Consider the following 8617-nt stretch of genomic DNA (forward strand, 5'->3'; position numbering starts at 1 on the left):
CCGTTTTAAAGTTAGCCTACATTATGACCCGGTTTCATAAGGTCCATTAGAGAAAGCTATTTTGAATATATTGCCTCTACAGTATTAAACATGTTTTATTTTCTATGATACAGCCTAGAGACCCCACTTTTAATCCAATAAAAATCAAATTACAAACTGCATCTAAACTTTATTGTGTAAAATATTCTAAGGTCGAAAATAAATCATGATATCTAATGTGTTAACGAGTTTTCTTTAACTTCAACTAACTTCATCTAATGACCTAGATAATCTATTTTCAAACGCAACGAATATTTTATTAAGACATATTCTGACCAGGTCGTATATAGATCCAGTAAAAATGGAATATATATTATGTTAACAAAGTTTTCTATGACTTGACCTCGTCACATAATAACCTAGCTACAAACTCTGTCGAAATTTTCAACACAACATTCTGACTAAGTTTCATTGCGGTTAGACTAGAATTGCAACCACTAGAGTGCTAACAGAGAAATTGGGAACGACCAACGAAGATTGACAACAAACACAGCGCTAAAACAATAGTTCAATTTGAGCTTGGATGTGATAAAGTCTTGGGTGTGCAACTCTAAATGTTGAATAACATCCACACACAATTTCATGACAGTCGTTCAATACTTCTATTGATATGTGTATTATAAATTTTCTCTGACGGACGGACGAACGGAATAACAAAGCCAATTCTAAATCCCCATCACATAGTGGTGGCATAATTAGTCAAGCATATCACCGTTCACGCATTCCTAGGTGTTCACACTCCACCTCGTCTTAATTTGCGAATGTCTAATATGAGTTATTGATCGAAACGATAACATGTAGACACTTTTGTGTTGCTTAAACGGTCACGTTAAAATTCACGTGTTTCTAGTCAAAATACACCTACAATGTTACGTATCATTCATGTTATACAATATAAAAGTGGTTCAAATGTTCAATGATGGTTCAAATGTTCAATGATAAGTACATATGATTTTTTTTTTACTCTTTATACTAATTTACCACATAATTGTATTAAAGATAAACTAGTAGCTTTAATTGAGAGAGCAGTCTTTTCTAACAGTGCATTTAAGGGATAAAACCTATGGAGTTTTGATCAGGTTTGTGAAGCTCTAAAGTTTCTACTAGATAATATATTTATCAAATTTGGCAATAAAACGTACAGACAAGTAATTGGTATCCCGATGAGAACCAACTGCGCCCCCTCATTGCTGATTTGTGATGTCTTATACTGTTATGAACGAGATTTCATGCTTAGTTTATCCACTGCGACACAATTTGAAATTATTGAAGCTTTTAATGGAACCTCAATGTATCTTGATGATATTTTAAATATGGACAACCAATATTTTTTTCAGAAATGGTAAAATGTATTTTCCCTAAAGAGTTACAGCTTAACAAGGCTAATGACTTCGTCATTTCTGAATCTAAATTTAAGAATTGTGAATAATAATCTAGAAACGAAAATACATGATAAAAGGGACGATTTTAATTTTGAAATTGTCAACTTTCCCCATCTTGATGGAGATGTCCCTCAACATCATACGGTGTCTATATTTCACAGCTTATTCGTTTTGCAAGAGCTTGCTCAAAGATAGATGATTTTAATGACAGAAATCTTCAAATCACCAAGAAATTATTACAGCAGGGTTACCGTTATCATAAGCTACGGAAAGCTTTTAGTAAATTTTACTACAGATCGTCTTAACTATTAGAAAAATGCAATACGCCCCTTAAAACACTTTTAAAACTTGGACTTACACACCCAGAATACTATAGAGATGTAGTTTATAAAATTCGGAAAATTAAACATACCCCTTATTTTAATCAAATTTTTGTAAAATTGGTTAAAATGTTTATGAAAAGAGGATACGATGCGAAAATCGTGAAGCACAGTGCATGTTTAGTGATTGACCCCTCTACAGTTAATTGCTGCGCTTTCCTATTTGATGGTGCGATGACTAATAAAGTGTAGGACTCCATGATGCTTTTCTCCTAAATCCTACATACAACGGATGGAGGTAGTTTATTTTTGTCTTACAGTTTTCTTAGTCATGCCCTTAAAAGTTAGGCTCCCGTTGCTCTGACTTCAGACAAGTTGTTGAGTACATTGGTGTAATTGTACCTTAAATTCACCTTAATTTTATGTTTTGCTTTATTTATCTGTTACTTTTGCACTAATGTTAGAGCCTTTCTCAGCGGGGATTTTATATACATTGTGTTGTTTAACTTGTTGAAAATAGGGTAAGTGCGAGGTTGGCATGCCCTAAACGCGTTTAAACCCCCAGTTTCCTTTATTTTTGTTACTGACCGTTCCAAGGCGGTGTCCCTATTTTCAACAGGTTGTTTTGTCTGTCTTGTATTGTGCGTTGCGTATGTTTTCTTGTTTATTGTAAGCGATTTTCCTCCGACCTACTCCCCCTTTTGCCCTCTCTTTTCCTTTGCTTTTACGCTACTTTTTGCATCCCCTCCCCCTTTTCTTTTAGTAAGTTTTCGTGGCTCCTCTTTGTTTTGGCAGCCGAATCCCAAGACGCGGTACTTGATTGCCTTTTCCTACGTATGTGGGTGCGTTTGTAAGCTTGTGAGTCTATAACGGTGCCCTATTTTTTTCTTATGTGTTGCTTGTTCGTTTTTTTTTGTTATTCAGTTGATCGTCGTTGTGTGTTTATCTTTGGTACATGAGTGTCTGCGCTATTGTGATTTACGTTGTAGTGCAACTGTTTTTAAAGAACACGGCATTCCCTTGTATATTCGTCCTTGTTCAACTTTCCCCTTCGGATTCCTCCCCCACCCGCGACCCCATTTCGCCCCTTACCAATTGCCTTCCCTTTATGAATATCAAGCTTATGTTAATATGTACTTGTTGGATGTTTGAAGCAACCCCTCTGAAATATTTTTCAATTACAGCTTCTTTTTGTTGTGGGCCTACTATGTAAATGCGTGGCTCTGGGGCTGTGTTTTTGGTGCTCTGTGCTTCCGAGAATTCTACCCTTACCTTTTATCTTTTGTTATGTATTTTGTATGGAAAAATAGAAAAAAAAAACACTATTTATAGGAGCAATAAAAGAATGTAATTTTAAAAACCATCTAAGTGCAGAAAAATCATTTCCAGGAACAGGTATGCCACACTATACCTCGGTTTTTCCCAACCGCCAATACTGTAGTAAGAAACATACCAAATAGACTATTTATGATAGCATCAAGGTGTAAATATTTCTTCAAAGGGTGTGAATAAAAAAAAAAGATGAGATCTGGCAATCAAAAAAAAAATAAATAAAAAAAAGATTGTTCAATGCATATCAAAGTTTTGGACTGATATCACAGATGACATTAATTTTGACCCCTTAATGCGACCTTGTCATTTATGATAGGGCCCTATAGTTTGCACATGTCAATCCGTCTTACTTGGACAAGACAATATTCCAAACAAAGGTAAGTACTATGAAGCGCAGTTTAAACTACAATCCTTAATGATTTATTATGATCTTTTGATTATTTTTTCATTAACTGTAACAGGCAGAAAGATTTGAATGTTAAAAAATGTTCAACAGCAGCAATTCAGAAACTATAAGCGCCTAACCAATTACGTCTGCAGGAAAAAGGTTTGACTTTATTTCAATTCTATAACAAAAGCAAGTGAATGAAGTATTGCCAAGCAATACAAAGTCCCCTACTGAAAGGCACCTAATTTTCTCTACTGCAGTATAACATAATGAACTGATATCTGTCAATGATGTATAAACAATATTGTGCTTTATATACAATATAATATAACAAAGCACTTGGATAAAAATTTGCATATATGAAAACGTACAGTTGATTTCATTTGGGAAATATTTTTGGACGATTATACAAAAAGTTATCATAAATGTTATTTATAGTAACAACAAAGTGAAGTTAACCCTAAAAATCAATCAATAAATAAATAAATAAATACTTCTATAAAATATAAGTCTACAAGAATCTCGTTACCATGTAGAGATAGATCAAAATACACCTAAAATTTGGATTTACCATGAATGTTGTACCACAGAAAAGTGGTCTCGATTTTTCCCTACGGCCAGTAATAAAAAAAATACAATATAATCTATTTGAAGTAACAACAAAGGGACATAATTCTAAACTAAGTGTGCCTCATAGTGGTGAACATTTGTGCCAAATTACATCAAAATCCCTCCATGCATGAAGAAGAAATGCTCCGGACAAAGTAATTCTTGAATTTGACTTTTAACCTCTAAGTATGACCTTGACCTTAGACCTAGGGACCTGTTTCTGGCGCGCAACAATTTATCTAATGGTGGTGAACATTTGTTCCAAGTTATATTAAAATCCCTCTATGCATAAAGAAGAAATGCCCCAGATAAAGTCATTCTTGAATTTGTCATTTGACCTCTTAGTATGACCTTGACCTTAAAGGTAAAGCCGGGGCTTTGCGCACAACATGTTGTCTCATCCAGGGAAATGTTTGTGCCAACTGATATTTAAATCCTGTTTTGCATGACAAAATTATAGACCGGACAGGAAAAAATCCTATTGACCTTTGATCTCGAAGTGTGACCTTGACCTTTAAGTGTTGCTCATGACACGTCGATTCATCAAGGGGAACATTTATGCCAAGTAATATTGTAATCCCTTGATGGATGACAGAGTTCTGGACCGGACAGGAAAAAAAACATATTGATATTTGGCCTCTTATTGTGACCTTGACCCTTGAGCTAGAGTTCCGGGTTTTGCGCATGATATATTGCCTCATCATGGGGAACATTTGTGTGCCAAGTAATAGCAAAATCCCTTCATGGATGGCAGAGTTATGGACCGGACAGGAAAAAAAGCCATATTGATATTTGACCCCCAATGGTGACCTTGACCTTTCAGCAAGGGCTCCGAGATTTGCGCATGACATGTTGTTTATCATGGGAAACATCTGTTACAAGTAATATTGAAATCCCATAATGAATGGCATAGTTATGGACCGGAAAGGAAACAGACCCTGTTCATGCCATATTAACATTTGACTGCTTAGTGTGACCTTGACCTTTAAGCTAGGGATCTGAAAGTTATGCATGACACATCATCTTATTATGAGGTACAATTGTGCTAAATCCCTTCATGGATGGGAGAGTTATGGACCGGACATGAAAAAAGCCCTGTTGACCTTTGACCTCAAATTGCGACCTTGACCTTTAAGTGTTGCGCATGACATGTCGACTCATCAAGGGGAACATTTATGCCAAGTAATATTGTAATCCTTTGATGGATTACAGAGTTCTGGACCGGACAGGAAAAAAAAACATATTGATCTTTGGCCTCCAATTGTGACCTTTACCCTTGAGCTAGGGTTCCGGGTTTTGCGCATGATATCTTGCCTCATCATGGGGAACATTTGTGTGCCAAGTAATAGCAAAATCCCTTCATGGATGGCAGAGTTATGGACCGGACAGGAAAAAAGCCATAAAGACATTTGACCCCCAATGTTGACCTTGACCTTTCAGCAAGGGCTCCGAGATTTGCGCATGACATGTTGCTTATCATGGGGGACATCTGTGTCAAGTAATATTGAAATCCCATAATGAATGACATAGTTATGGACCGGAAAGGAAACAGACCCTGTTCATGCCATATTAACATTTGACTGCTAAGTGTGACCTTGACCTTTAGGCTAGGGATCTGAAAGTTATGCATGACACATCATCTTATTATGAGGTACACTTGTGCTAAATCCTTTCAAGTATGGGAGAGTTATGGACCGGACATGAAAAAAGCCCTGTTGACCTTTGACCTCAAGTTGTGACCTTGACCTTTAAGCTAGGGGTCCGGGTTTTGCGCAAGACACGTCGTCTCATCATGGGGAACATTTGTGCCAAGTAAAATTAAAATCCCTTGATGGATAAAAGAGTTATGGGCCGGACACGAAATTGCGGACGGACGGAATAACGGAATGACGGAAAAGCGCATTCCTATAGTCCCCGAAACTGGTTCTCAACCAGTAGGGGACTAATAAAACATCTGGTACAGGTCATTTGAAAAAGTTAATTCAATGAATCTTGTTGCCTTACTGTTTAGGGTTGCTATTGACAGGTGATACTAATGGCTTTTCATGATGTTACATAATCTCAGAATCACATTTTATAAGTCTGTTGAGATGAGCCTAAAGAGAAAAGATTTTTCTTTTTCTGGGAAAATATCAGTGTCAGTATGAAGACATTAATATTATTGCAGATTTTTTGATCTCAACAGACTTTGTAAGTCTACGAACAGCCATATTGAGGACTTTGCTTTCTGCATTCGGCCCACCAAAAATACTGATAAAAACATTCATTATATTCTTTGCTAGATTCTTTGAAAAATGAAGCGAATAAAAATAGTCTGCGTGCACTTATTGCATTAAGCGATTGTATAACTACTTACTTTCTTGTTGATGGAATTAAGACGCCTATTCTGGTTCTACCCTGGGAAGTTGGCTTTGTGTGTATCGGAGCTGTACAACGGGCACGCTAAAGAACCAGATTATCTATTCGCAAGGAGCTAGGCGTAGTTAGCCGGACAAGGGATACATCTCTATTCGTTCTGCTTCCTTTATCTCAGTGTGTCCCTCTGGTCAGATCGCTATGGGTCAGTACTTGTAGATGATGAATTTCGCGCCCTATGTGGCTGCGTTTACTATATGTAAAGAGCGTTTAGACGTGTTAATCATGAAAAAAAGCGGTATACAAATCTTATATAATAATGATGATAATAATAATAATAATAATAATAATAATAATAATAATAGTAATTAGTCTAAAACTGTAAGACATTTATATAACCATCATGTAAACAGTTTGATTAAAACTGTTAAATATTTTTAGTACATATATTACATTACATCCTTACATAAAATGAATAACAGATCGCTAAAACTGTCATAGAAAAATGTATAATTCAGCCGAGTAAATATGCATGTTTAGTTTTTAGGCAATTAAAGAACTTTTTCATTTTGAAGTTTACTTAATAGAATTTCATTACCTGATATTTTTTATTCTAAATATTAACTATTTGGACAAATGTGATACTGCGAATACAGGTCCATATTATGAACATGTATTAAACCTATGTGAATCTTTAAAGAGAATTCCTATAGTTTTTTTTCCTTTCATAGATTTTTGTTTTAAATTCACATATATGAGAGGACAATTGGTGCTGAAAACAATGAACAAATAAAAACAATGGGTCACCAGGCTTGTTTTTTGTGAAAATTGTTTTAATACACCCACTGTTGCTGAAACATTTTCATGATATTCTGCTTTTTTTATAAATACCAACCAAAATATGCATCAAGAGAGCACAATAAGGTTTATTCTTTTTACAGATTTTATTATATGCTTATTTGATATCGTCGTCATATTTGTAATACTATATCATTACAATGATTGGTACAAATGAAAAAAAAAATCTTGTTTCATCTTCACATTTGTGAACATTTTTCAATGAAAAATACCTACAGGAAGATTTGTTATTTTAATTTTGATAAAAACTGTTTCATGGATATTTTTCTGTTTTTTAAAAATGGCCAAAAATGTATGGCTCACCAGGCTAAATTATATGTTAAGACCGCTTGAATGCAACACCAGTTCGACAAACCTGACTAACTTGATTACGTGTATATCTGCTATAAGTTTAAAAAGGTTTAAACAATTCTAAATTATTTCTATAATTGAATACTAAATAATCTGAAAGGATAGATTGTCTTATCAATACAAAGTTAATTGACTAAAATATGAACAATACTGTCTTAGTACTAAAATGCGCTGTCAAAACACAAAAATGGCAAGTCCATGATACATGTCCGACATGATACGTGTCAATACAACATAAACCAGTATCAACATTTGCAATTGATTACTGATAAAACTTGTTAAAAATGTTATTTTATTCAAGATTCCTCATATTTAAAATTGTCTGTCACATGTTTGGACAAATGTTGACTGCACTTCAATTTTCCATAGGTAGTGTCTGCTGCGCAGAAGGATGGGCATAAAAACTATAGGAATTCCTTTTAAGGTTGCTGGACATTCTGGACAAATAAGATACTTCGAATACAAGTCCATATTATGATCATGTATTAAGTCTATGTGAATCTTTAAGGTTGCTGGACATTCTGGATAAATATTAGAAATCACCTTGAAACTTGGCAACTTATCATATTCATTAAAAAATGCTTGTTCTACTCTTTAAAGTTTTTTTTGTTATATACGTTGGTTCAAGCAGCGAACAACACAAAGAGCTTCAACTTTAAAGGTGGTTATTCAGAACTTAGTCGATAAATAGATTTCTTTAAACCTTCAGCATGTGATCATTTATCATTTTATTGCGTTTAGTTTGCCTGTATTACATGTTAGGGTTCCACACCTCTCGTTTTAAAAATGTGATGTCATTGTCTTTCTGGTTCAGCAAGATAAGAATAACTTCCGCATAAATATAAATTTTATAAGCATACTTTATCTTAAATCTGAAATAAACTGTAAGAAATGACTGCACTATATTTGATATATGATGATCCATTGACGCAGCCAAGAAAGATTGGAAAAAAATTATACAGCTTAAAACCCGCGTTTCAGAT

This window comes from Mercenaria mercenaria, chromosome 8 (assembly GCF_021730395.1).
Source record: "Mercenaria mercenaria strain notata chromosome 8, MADL_Memer_1, whole genome shotgun sequence".
NCBI classification, from domain to species: domain Eukaryota; kingdom Metazoa; phylum Mollusca; class Bivalvia; order Venerida; family Veneridae; genus Mercenaria; species Mercenaria mercenaria.